Source organism: Narcine bancroftii, chromosome 2 (assembly GCF_036971445.1).
Source record: "Narcine bancroftii isolate sNarBan1 chromosome 2, sNarBan1.hap1, whole genome shotgun sequence".
NCBI classification, from domain to species: Eukaryota; Metazoa; Chordata; class Chondrichthyes; order Torpediniformes; family Narcinidae; genus Narcine; species Narcine bancroftii.
Genome location: NC_091470.1, coordinates 245,439,840 through 245,452,138, shown reverse-complemented (window position 1 = coordinate 245,452,138; position 12,299 = coordinate 245,439,840). Strand labels below are relative to the sequence as shown.

The 12,299-nt window shown below is 40.2% G+C and overlaps 1 protein-coding gene across 3 annotated transcripts in view; it reads left to right on the top strand.

Annotated features, from left to right (window-relative positions):
• LOC138755194 (transcriptional activator GLI3-like) overlaps positions 1-12,299 on the top strand; it is a 469,347-nt gene that overhangs the window by 97,867 nt on the left and 359,181 nt on the right. The window contains exon 1 of one of the 3 annotated variants that reach the window (XM_069920696.1): positions 3,743-3,839. The exons of the other annotated variants lie outside the window; for them this stretch is intronic. The gene's annotated coding sequence lies outside the window, so the exon portion shown is untranslated. Of the gene's footprint in view, positions 1-3,742; positions 3,840-12,299 lie in introns of those variants that run through there. 3 annotated transcript variants of the gene reach the window in all.

Here is a 12,299-nt window from a genome sequence, read left to right as displayed (position 1 = left end):
TTCAGAGGATGGGATTCTTCCAGCATTATGACTTAATTCTCAAAAAAGTTATTGATATAGGTTCACAAATACTAATTACTACAATATTGTAGCTAAAACACCAGAAAAACTGACAAAAGCAGCAGCAACGAAAACAACAGCGCGTGCTTGTAGTGCTTGCAGTCGAAACCAAGTGAGTTGAAGCATCATTATAATTGGGTAATAATGATAGCTCTGACCGAAGCACATAAGCAAGGTCAGCACCTGCTGCCTCTCCTGAGTTGCCAAGGAAATGATGTTGAGCCACACTCTTTTTCATATCTTGAGTCAAGTCAAGTTTATTATCATCCAACTGCCCAAGTATAACCCGAAAAAACAGCATTCTCCAGTCCTCAGTGCAAAACATACAGGCTTACAACCAGTCATAGCACGCATGGAGATGAACAATACATATGCAGGACAAGTCATCATATATACAAATAAATCAATAAATATTGTTTCAGAAATATGAGAGTCTTGGGTGGTTAGTGTGAGCCACTGGCATCGGTGGGGGAAGGGCGTGCAGACTGCACCGGGTGACACCATCAGATGGGTTTCAGCAGAAATTTATTGTTTTTTTAATAAAAAATATCCTTGTAGTTTGTTATAACAAAAAAACATTTTTATAAGCCCAGTTTACATGTATAAATATATCTACAAGGCTAAAACTATGCTAATTTACTTTTAGAACCTTCTTATGTGCTTCGGTCAGAGCTATCATTATTACCCAATTACAATGACGCTTCGAATCACTTGGTTTCGACTACAAGCACGCACTGTTGTTTTCGTTGCTGCTGCTTTGTCAGTTTTTCTGGTGTTTTAGCTACAATATTGTAGTAATTAGTATTTGTGAACCTATATCAATAACATTTTTGAGAATGAAGTCATAATTAAAGAAAAAGGAGAAAAATCGAAAAAGGCTTCGCTCAGTTACTAATAATGTTGTAACTAGTGATGTTGGAATTTAGTTAATTGTAGTTAACAATTTTGTTAAAATCTAAGAAATATTACATTTAAGGAATTTACAACTATATCACATTATTCAATATTTTTAAATGGGGAGGGGGGGGTGACACCATGAGTTACTGCATTGGGTGACACCAACCCTCGTGATGCCACTGGTATGAGCAGTTTCTTTGGTCGTTCAGCATTCTCATTTCCCGTGGGAAGAGGTTGTTTCTCAACCTGGTGGTGCTGGCTCTGATACTTGTGTATCTCTTTCCTATGGGAGCAGCTGAAAGATGCTGTGTGTGGGGTGGAAGGGGTCTTCAATAATCCAGGTAGATCACGTCAATTGGTGGGGGAGGGGAGGAAGACTCTAATGATCCTCTCAGCCCCTCATGGTCCTGTGGATTGACCTCCGATCCACTTCGCTGCAGCAATTGTATCACACTGTGATGTAGTTGACAGGATGCTCTCAACAGAGCTACTGTAGAAGGTTTACATAATGGTGACCAGAAGCTTTACCTACTTCAGTCTTCTCATGAAGTGCTGTTACGCTTTTTTGACAATGAGGAGATGTTGAGAGTCAGTGATAGGTCACTTGTTCAGTGGACTCCAAGGAACTTGGTATTCTCTCTCTACCAGAGTTATTGATGTGTAGGGGAGGGTGGTCATTCCTTGTCCTCCTGAAGTCCACGATCATCTCCTTCGTCTTGTCAATGTTGAGACTCCGGTTGTTACTCTCGCACCATATCACGAGATTTTTCACCTCTTTTCTGTAGTATGACATCATTGTTGCTGAACTACTGTTGTATTATTTGCAAATTTGATGGCACTGTTGGTGCTGGATCTGACAGTGCAGTTGTGGCAGTGGGATCCAACATCTATGCTTAATAAAGGAAAGCTGGAGAGACTCAGTGGGTCAGGTAGCATCCTTGGGTAGAAATGTTCACTCAACATTTCAGGTCGAGATCTTTAAAGTAGGAAGCAAAAATATTGAGAATAAAGAGGTTTAAAAGATGGGGGAGAATGGGCTGAAAGGTGATAGGGTATTGGTCAGAAGGTGAAGGGTGGAGAGACAGGTAGATGAAAATCAGGAGGCAAATTATTTAAGGGCATTTTTTTTAATGCACTGACTTCAACAGTTTCCTGGACTATAGCTCTGCTCAGCTTGCCTATTGTACGGGCATCCAAAATGATCACTTCCTTGAAGAAATGTGGCTTCCCTCCTTCAGTCATTGCTAAAGAATATTTCTTGCAATTTCATTCTCACTTCACCTCACCTCTCCTTCTTGGTCCTTGCATTCCAGCTCACCAGTCTCTGTATCCAACACATCAATCTCCTGACATTTCCACTGACTTCAAAGTGATCCCAGCATCAGCCACATTCCGCAACCCCCCCCCCCCCCCCACCCCATTCCCTGCTTTTTATTTTTGCAGGGATCAGTTTCTCCAAGACACTCTGGTCCACTTTTCCAACCCCACCATTCCACCCCCCTCGGACACTTTCCATTATAATTGGAGAACATTCCAAACTTGTCCCTACCTTCCAGATGAGGCAGAACCTCATCTGCAAAATGTCCAACTTAATCTACTGTATTTGGTATACTCCATGTGGTTGCCTCTATATCAGTGAGACCAAATGTATACAGGACAATTGTTTTCACTGAGCACCTGTGTACTGATTGGAGGCCCAGGCTAAATCAGAATTTATTGTAATGAACAACCCATGAAATTTGCTGTTTTGTAGTAGCATCATTGTGCAAACATTCAGATTATAATCATCTTGCAAAATTACTATATATTAAAAAAAATGCATGAAAAGTAGGGCAGTGCCTTTGGTTCATTGATTATTCAGGAATCTGATGGCAGAAGTGCTTGTCTTTAGGCTCCTGTACTTTATTTCCCTAATGGTAGCAAAGTGAAGAGGACATGGCCTGGGTGATGAGGGTCTTTGAGAATATTTTTTTTTAAAGACACTGCCTCATGTCGATGTCCTCGATGGAGTGAAGTCTGTGATTTCACAGGCCAAGTTAACAACCCTCTGGAGCTTATTCTTATCCTGAGAGTTGATGCCTTCATACCAGGCAGTGATGTAACAAGCCAAAATGCTCTCCATAGAACACCTGCAGAGGTTGGAAGAGTCTTCAGTGATGTATCAAATAGCCTCAGACGCCTCATAGAGTATTGCTGCTGGCGACCCTTCTTGCATCAACATGGGGACTCTAGGACAGATCCGTAGAGATGTTGACACCCAGGAAATTGAAGTTCTGACCCTCTCCACTACTGAGCCTTCGACGAGGACTGGGTCATGTTCCCCCGACATCCTTCTGAAGTCCACAATCATCTCCTTGATTTTGTTGACATTGAGCACAAGGTTATTGTTGTTACAGCATTCAACAAGCTGATCTATCTCCCTCCTATGAGCTTTCTCATTGCTGTTGATTCTGCTGTCATTGGCAAACTTAGAAATTGCATTGGAATTGTGCCTGGCCACACAGTCATGGGTGTATAATGAATAGAGCAGTGGGCCAAGTACGCAACCTTGGATTGTGCTGTGTTGACGATCAGTGAGGAGGTGTTGTTTCCAATTTGTACTGACTATGTTCTTCTGATGAGAAAGTCAAGGATCCAGTTACAGATGGGGGGAGGGGGAGAAGAGGTACAGAGACTTAGAGTTTGTAGCTTCTTAACCAGCACTGAGGGAATAATGTAATTGAAGGCCAAGCTGTCATTGATGAATAGTAGCTGTATGTCTGAATTGCTATTTTCAAGGTAATCCAGAGCTGAGTGGAAAGCCAGTGATATTGCATCTGCTGTGGAGCGATTGTGACGATAGGCGAATTGCAGCGGGTCCAGGTCTTATGGTCTTTGCTGAGGTACGTGTTATTTGTGGCCATGATCAGCCTCTCAAAGCATTTTATCACAGTAGCGGGTAAAGGTAAAAGATAAAGGTTCCATTATTGTCATGTAATGCTACATTTAAGAGCGTAACAAACATGAAATTCTTTAACTTGACTATAAGGCAGACTGAAAGTCACCACTTTGTCCAGTGCCCCTCATAGAAACCTACAGCATCTGATGTTCCTAGGCATTTCCCCCCCCCCCAAGTACTGACCAGGCCTGAGCTTGCTTAGCTTCTGAGATCAGACAATCTCCGGCACATTCAAGCCATTAGGCTACTGGGTGGCTGAAGTTTAGACAGCTTACAGTACTCTTCTTGGGTACCGGGATGATTGATGCCCTTTTGAAGAAGGTGGGAAGCTCTGACTGCAGCAATAAGAGGTTGAAAATGTCTGTGAACACTCTGGCTAGTTGGTTGGCACAGATTTTCAGCATCCTGCCAGGTCGCTGTAAGAGCCTGATGCCTTGCGAGGGTTCACCCTCTAGAATAATGTTCTGATGTCGCCCTCAGAGACAGATATCACAGGGTCCTCATCTTTTCAGAGATTCGAGTAGGCACTTGTGGTTGTTAGTGATTTTACTCCCTCCTCCCACAGAGATATATCAATCTTTTGGCTCATCCATTGCCAGAGAATGACTATAAATGTAAATTGAAGGACAACACATCCTGCTCTCTCTGGAAAGCCTTTAATCTAGAAGTATGAACGTTATTTTTTTTACCCCAATGTTAGTTAACCCCACCTTTTATCCTATCACTCTGGTCCCATCTCTTCTTTCACTGCTCCATTTCTCACCATTTTACTAACCCATTTTTACCATCCCAATGATCTCTCCATCTCTCCCACCACCTTCTGTTCAATGCCCCATTGCCTTTTGGTACCTCCCCAGCCTTTCTCCCTCTTTTATTTATTAATCTCTTACAGACTTGTTGTCTTCCCTTTGTACTTCAGTCTTGCTAAAGGGTCCTAATACTAAACACTGTCAGACCACTGCTACCCATGAATGCAGCCTGACTAGCTGAGTTCCCCCCACCTTCTCTTTGTTCACTCAAGAGTACAAAGCTTGCAGTCTTTGTGTTTCTACAACATCTACCCTGTCAGCTTTCTCAGCATTCTGTGCATTTGAATGGGATCACCGCTCATTCTTCCAAACTCTTGGGTGTATCAGCCAATCTTACTTGATCAGTTCTCATAGGATAACTTTCCTAGTTATTTTTATTTGAGAATGTTAAGTACTTATAACAACATATTTACATATATGCATAAATACATAATTTAACTTGTCAGTTTTTTTTTCCTGGAAGAGCAAATGTCAGAGCCATTTCAGAAAATATACATTGTAACTTAAATAAAGTTTCTCCATTTCAAGTATCAGCATTGCCTTTGAGATCTGTTTTGACAGGTTTATTAGATCACTTGCATCTTGTTTTTAATCATGTGACAAAATTAATGAACAGCATTTCCATAATGTTGAATGTGATGTTCTTCTCCAGCCAAGCTCAAGGACCCTCACAGTCCAGCAGGAACCATTGGTTATCAGTTTGTAGAATGGATTCAGGGCAGGAAGTATTCCATTTGGGTTCAGGGATACAACATGCATCTTTTCTGCTATCTATCAAATCATAGCACAAAAACAAACCATTAATTCCGTGTCACCAAGTGCTCCTTATCTATATTCATACAATTTCCTTGCACACAGTCCAAGGCATTTCAGGTGCTTACCAAAATGTTTCTTGGGTCCTGTGAAGTATACCTGTGTTTAGCACACCTTTTATGCAGAGCATTCAGATTTCAACCACCCTCTGGATGAAAAAAAATCCTCAAATTCACTCTATATGGATATGGAGCAAATGCAGACAAATGGAACTAGCCCAGAACGTCAATGTGGTCAGTAGGGCTGATTTGCCCATTATGTACTTTATGTATCCTTTAGCGCAAATTACTGCACTCTACTTGGGGAAAAGATTCTTTCTATCCATTTAATCTATGCCTCTTGTAATTTTGTGTACCTCAATTGGGTCCAATCTCAACTATATCTATTCCAAAGAAAACAACCCATCCTATTTCATCTCTTCTCACAACAGAACCCTTAAATCCTGGCAGGATCCTGATGATTCTCATGCAGCACAATTGTGTTCTTCCTTTGGGGTGCAATCAGAGTTTCACATTGTATTCCAGTTGTGGCATTACATTAGTTTTATATAGTTTTACTGTAATTTTGTCTGATATTTGTACTTCCGCCAATGAAGGCGAGAATCACATACACCTTCATGATCATTGTACCTACCTTCAGAGATCTTGCATATGAGCACCAAAAGTCTCTCTCTTCAACCATTTGTTGTACGTAACTTAGCCTTTTTAATCTCATCAAAATGTAACTTTGTTGCAGCCCTTGCATCCTTTTTTTTCATGTGGCAATATTAATGAACAACAGTTGCATTAAGGTAACTATGATGGACCACTGTAATCAAAGTTGAATGTGCACCATGTGTTCCAGTAGTAATTCTTGGATAGCAGTTAAGGAGATTAGGCCCTGGATGGGTAACACATTGTGAGTCATCTGAGTGGATGTTTTCTTTCAAACATGCCATGTATGCCTGGCTGTTGCCTTTTTGTAATTAGTAGGCACCAATGTAAGGTGCAGCTCAATGGTGAGAATTTTTGTCATTCATGACCTGAGAACTACCTCTTGGGTAATTGATGTAATCATGTTTGGTAACTCCCAGTAGGCCTCAAATCCATTTTCAACCCTGATATCTTTGACTTTGGGGAATATGATGAGAAGATGGGCAATGTTCTAGATTAGAAGATATTCTTGAACAACAGGGTGCACTGACCTATTTACATTGAACTGCATGTAGTCTACAATTAAGGTGTTCATAAATTTTTATTTGAGGGGAGTTGGTGTCAAGTGCTTAGTATGGACTGTGTGATGGGCTGGACCCTGTAAATGGTATGTTAGTTAGGTTTGAATTTTCTTGGATGACAACTGAATGAAATTTTATTCTGTTACATTTTAATCTGACGTCAGACTAACCTAAATCTGTCTACTGTGATGCCTGGATATAAAACGGGGAAGCAGCAAGATTTTGGTTACTGCACTGTACTGGTTAGAGGAGATTTAGTTTTCTTTAGCTGAGATTATTATGAATTCAGAACCTAAACAAGTTCAGATTTGAATTCAAATCACTGTTATGCCAAGTACCAATTCAGTATATTTTCTTCATATGGTTTAAAGAGGTAAATAAATGATTGATGCCATTATTTTAAAAGTAGCTCGACCCTGAACACATTTGTACCCCAATTATGCAAATTTCAGATGGACCAAACAGATTAAATCAGACATTCAAAATTGGCCCAGTATTTCTTTAAGCCAAAATGCCATATCAATAATCTGTTCATTTTAATCGTAGACACATTCGAAGCTGAATTCGATCTATTTTGCATTGTTATTTAAAGTACCTCATGAATAGAGGAAGGGATAAATAGATACCAAAATTCAAGCTTCAGCTATATGAAATAGCTGGATGTGCTTTTTTTTTTAGATTTTACTGTTGTATAGCAGTTTGAACTTGGCTTTGTTAATAACAGGAATAGCTTTAGAAGATTATTTATTCCTCACAATAGAAGTTAAAGACTGAGATTTTTTAAGAACTCTTGATCAATTTTTAAAAAATAGTGCAGATGTGAAGTAAACAAGTTGTATAAATTAAATTACCACACAAGGAAAAAAGGTAAAAAATATAAAAGGACAGCTAAGTATTGAGAAATATTTGGTCAAGATATTGTGATAAATCATATAATCCTGTAAATACTCAGCTTTGTTCGGGCTACCAGTGCGGAGTTACCAAGTTAACGTTTCACGCCAATGATCTGCAGGTCTACATTAAGCGCTACCCAGAAACAGAATTCTTTTTACAAATTATGAGTAAATTAAGATGTAATTGAAAAAGCCCTTCCCCACATCTGCTCTTGCTCCACTTCCACCCAAGGGATCCCTCTGATCTCTACTTTCCACCCTGCCACTTCCACATTTGATGTTATCTTCTGCCATTTCTGCCAACTTCAATGTGATATCACCCCATCTGGTTTTCACAGAAATCAGTCTCAACACTCCCTCATCCCCTTTGGGTACTTCCTCTGTAATAAAGAGTTGACTGACCTACTGAGTTCCTGCAGCTTCTCTTTGTTCATATAAGATTCCAGCATCTGCAGTTTTTGTTTCTGCAAACCTTAAAACTTGTTGGTTATGCCCTTCTGGTACATTATGTCAAGTTCTAGATAGTGTGTTTTGGGAATTGTATCAAGACCTTGATGAGTCTGCAAAGAATGTTTATTGGCTTCACAATACTTCCATGCTGCCCCTTTTTTTTCAGCATAGCTGATGGAGATATCAACCACCTTCATTCCACTTCTCACACTTCTGTTCCCATGCCATCTCCTCTCAACCAGAACAAGGATATGGTTCCTTTTCACAGCTTCTATTTTTAATAATTGTGCAAACTAAATGGGATAATCTCTTCAGCTTTCCAAAGGGACTGTTTCCACTGTGACACTCTTATTTACTCTTTTGTCTCTAGCAACACCCATTCCCTTCATAATCTCTTCCCATGCAACCACAAATGATGCAACCTCTTTAACTTTCTTCCATTATCTGAAGCCATGAACACTCCCTCCTGGTGAAGTCGTAATTCATTTGCAGTGCTTCCAATTTAGTTTAAGGTAGTTGGTGCTCTATCTGTGGACTCTTATATATTGGACAAACCATACATCGATTAAGTGACTGCTGTACAGAGCATCACTGTGGTGTAATCATGAGCTTTCATTCATCTGTCAGTTTAATTTTCCATCCCACTCCATTTCTGATGACTGTCTTTGGCTTTCTACACTCCACTGAGCAAAAGGTACATCTCATTTTTTTTAAATGACAAACAAGTCTTCTAGACTCAGCAACAAATTCAATAATTTCAGATAATCAGATATTTTAATCTTGTATCTCAAATTTTTGGTATTTTGGTTTTTTTTCTCTCTTCTTCAGATATTTCAAAATTCATTTATCACACATTTATTGGACATGTGTCATTCAGTCTCCCTGGTCTGTACCTATCACGGGCCTTCTCTTTTCTCCACCACTTTTTCTTATTTGGAACTACATTGCTCTAAAAATTTCTAACTCTTCATTGATTCAAAGCCTTAACTCCATTTCATTGCCCACACATATTGTCTGTGCATTTTCTGCATGTTTTGTCTTGTTTTTGAAATGCTGGGTTCTCTAAATGTGTGGTTTCAAATAAGTTTTTGTTGGCTGATTCAAAATCAGAGAGTATTTTGAAAGAGAAAACAAGGAGAAACAGTATACAGTATCAGAAGACACAGGTAATTGAGAAAATAACAAACCATTTACAGAAATTTGTTTTACACAATACATTGCCATATATTCAGATATATTTTTTGAAAGGAAAGAGGGCAGGACAGTGGGACTAATGAGAAAGTTGTCTCAAATTAGCTGTACAATCCAATTGGCCAAATCCTACCTATTGAATTGTTCCACAACCTTTATGGGCTCAAAGAGTGGTGTTAATAGAACTATTAAAAGTTTGCAAAGTTTGTCTTTATCACAAATAATGGAACCATTTCAGGTTTAAATAATTAATTTTCAGATTGTGATGTGAGAAAAATATTACAAGAAATGATGGCACTGGAAATTAATGTTATATTTTCCTCCAACAAACATTTTTATTTGCAAGGTTATGGAAATAAATGGAATTATATCTATGGATCCTGATTTATTTTTTAAGAAGGCATCAATAAACTGCCACTTAAGAAATAGTTGCTAAATTGTACCTCATGGAATTCAAGTCAAATTATTGACTTGTTTAGGAAATTCAGTGAGTGGCAACAGTCAGAGTCAGGATAATGGTAGGTTATCTCATGAACAGGATATGACAAGTGGTATTTCAGGGGCATTCGCTGAACATGATAATTGATAGGATACAAAGCAATTTGATCATGTTTGCTGATGGTACAAAGATATTTCTGGGTATGTTGTTTTGAGAAAGACAAATTGCCAGTGGATGGGCAGTGCAATAAATTCGAAAATAAAAGCAACAATAAAAGCATTTGTTAATGATTCTATTCATTTGTTCCTTGCAAACCCTTTCAGTGATTAGTACTTTTTATTAAACCTTCTCTGCTGCAAGGAGAACAACTTGAGCTTGTCTTGCCTCTTTACATATTTGAAGTTCCTCACCTTTGGGATTGTACTGTTCTTTTCAACCCTAAGATTGTCTCTGTTCAATGTACCTATCTAATAGTCTCTTAAAACATCCTATTGTACCTGCCTCCAGCAGCACCTTCCATGCAACCATCATTCTCAATGTCAAAAACTGCCTGTCATTATCTTCCATGAATTTCCCCCAAGCACCTTAAAAATATGCCCTTTCGTGTTAGCCATTTCAACCTTCAGGTAAAAACCTCTAGCAATCCACACAGTCTCATCATCTTGTACACCTCCATCAGGTCACCCCTCATTCTCAGTCACTCTAAGGAGAAAATTCCAAGTTCACTCAACCTATCCTCAATGTGCACTTTCCATTCCTGGTAACATATTAGAAAATCTTCCCTGCACCCTCTCTGTAGCATCCTGTAAAGAGATGACGAGGACTGAACACAATGTACCAAGTGAGGTTTAAATGAGAATTGTAATTTTGCAGCTGTCTCTCTTCACCCCTAAGGATGTTGCTTCCTTGCCAGGGGACATTTCCACAGAGAGTAGCTGTGCTCCTTTATCAGGCTTGTTCAGCATAAGCTTTTAATTACATCTGGGCCTTGTCAATAGTAGTTGGAGTTTTTTTTTTATTGACAAGACAGTTGGGAAGAGGAGATACTTGAATGATTTCCAATAAGTGGCTTTATATTGGATAAACCAAACCCAAATTAGTGCTAGGGTGTCCATTCCAAAGGAGGACATTTTAAAAAAGAAACAGTATTGCGCCCCACACACACACACACACACACACACACACACACACACACACACACACACACACACACACACACACACACACACACACACACACACACACACACACACACACACACGTACGTCAAGCCCGAGTTGGACAGAATGAGGGAGTTGGATGTAATGACTCTGGTTTCAGAGCTGAGCGAATGGATGTCCTCCATGGTAGCTGCCAACAAAAAGGACGAGCAAGTAATCCGGATATGCATTAACCCGTGGGACCTCAATGCTGCCCTGAAGAGACCACACCATCCAATGTGCACCATGGAAGAAGTTGCTGCACAAATGGCAGGCACAACTGTATTCTCAGTCCTGATGACAAGAACTCCTTTTGGCAGATCATGTCTAACCAGAAATCATCATTGCTGACCACATTTAGCACTTGTTTAGGTTGGTACAAATTTATGTGGATGCCATTTGGAATTAATTCGGCCAGTGAAATGTTCCAGATTTTTCCGGGTACCCCTGTGCCATCATAGCTGATGACACTCATGGGCAGCAAGAACACAGGAACACAATGCCAATTTCAAGAAAGTGCTCGACCACATCAGGAAGGTGAACCTGAGGCTCAACCCCCTCAAGTGCAGGTTCCAACTGAACCAGGTCAGCTATGTTGGACACAATTTTTTTTTTAACCAGCGAAGGCCTGAAAGTGAACACCTCGAAAACAAAGGCAATCAGTGAGATGCCGGGGACGTTGCAGCCATAGAGAGGTTTCTCGGTCTGGTTAACTACCTGGGCAAGTTCATCCTGAACTCAAGTGAACTCACAGCTCCATTGATATTGCTTATGCATAAAGACGTGGAATGGACTTGGCACGAGCAGCAACAGAATGTTTTTGACATTTTAAAGCGGCACATGTCATGCCCACCAGTTTTGTCGTATTACGACATCCAAAAACCAGTACTTCTGACCTGTGGCGCCTCACGGTATGGGCTCGGTGCAGCAAGCTTGCAAGCTGGAAATCAAGTGGCCTATGCTTCACGGCCACTTACCGATACAGAGATCAGGTATGCGTAAATTGAAAAAGAATTGGTGGTTTAATGACTACATCTATTTTAAGCCAGTGACCATAAAGACCAATCACCAAGCCCTGGTCACAATATTGAAGAAGCCCATACACGCAGCACCACCGAGTGGCAGAAGATGATGCTCTGGCTTCAGAAATACAATATCACCCTGCTATACAAATGCAGAAAAGATGCACCTAGCTGACGCACTGTCTTGTGCACCCAGAGACTCCACTGTCCAACAGGTGGGGGAGGATCATTTTGACATGACAGTCACTCACATATCCTTGTCTCGCCTGGAGGACCTTAGAACACATGGCAGAGGATGCTATTTTAAAGACCCTTAGCACTTTCATCAAGGGTGGTTGGTCGAACAAGCAGTGCAGTCTGCCACCAGCAGTGTGC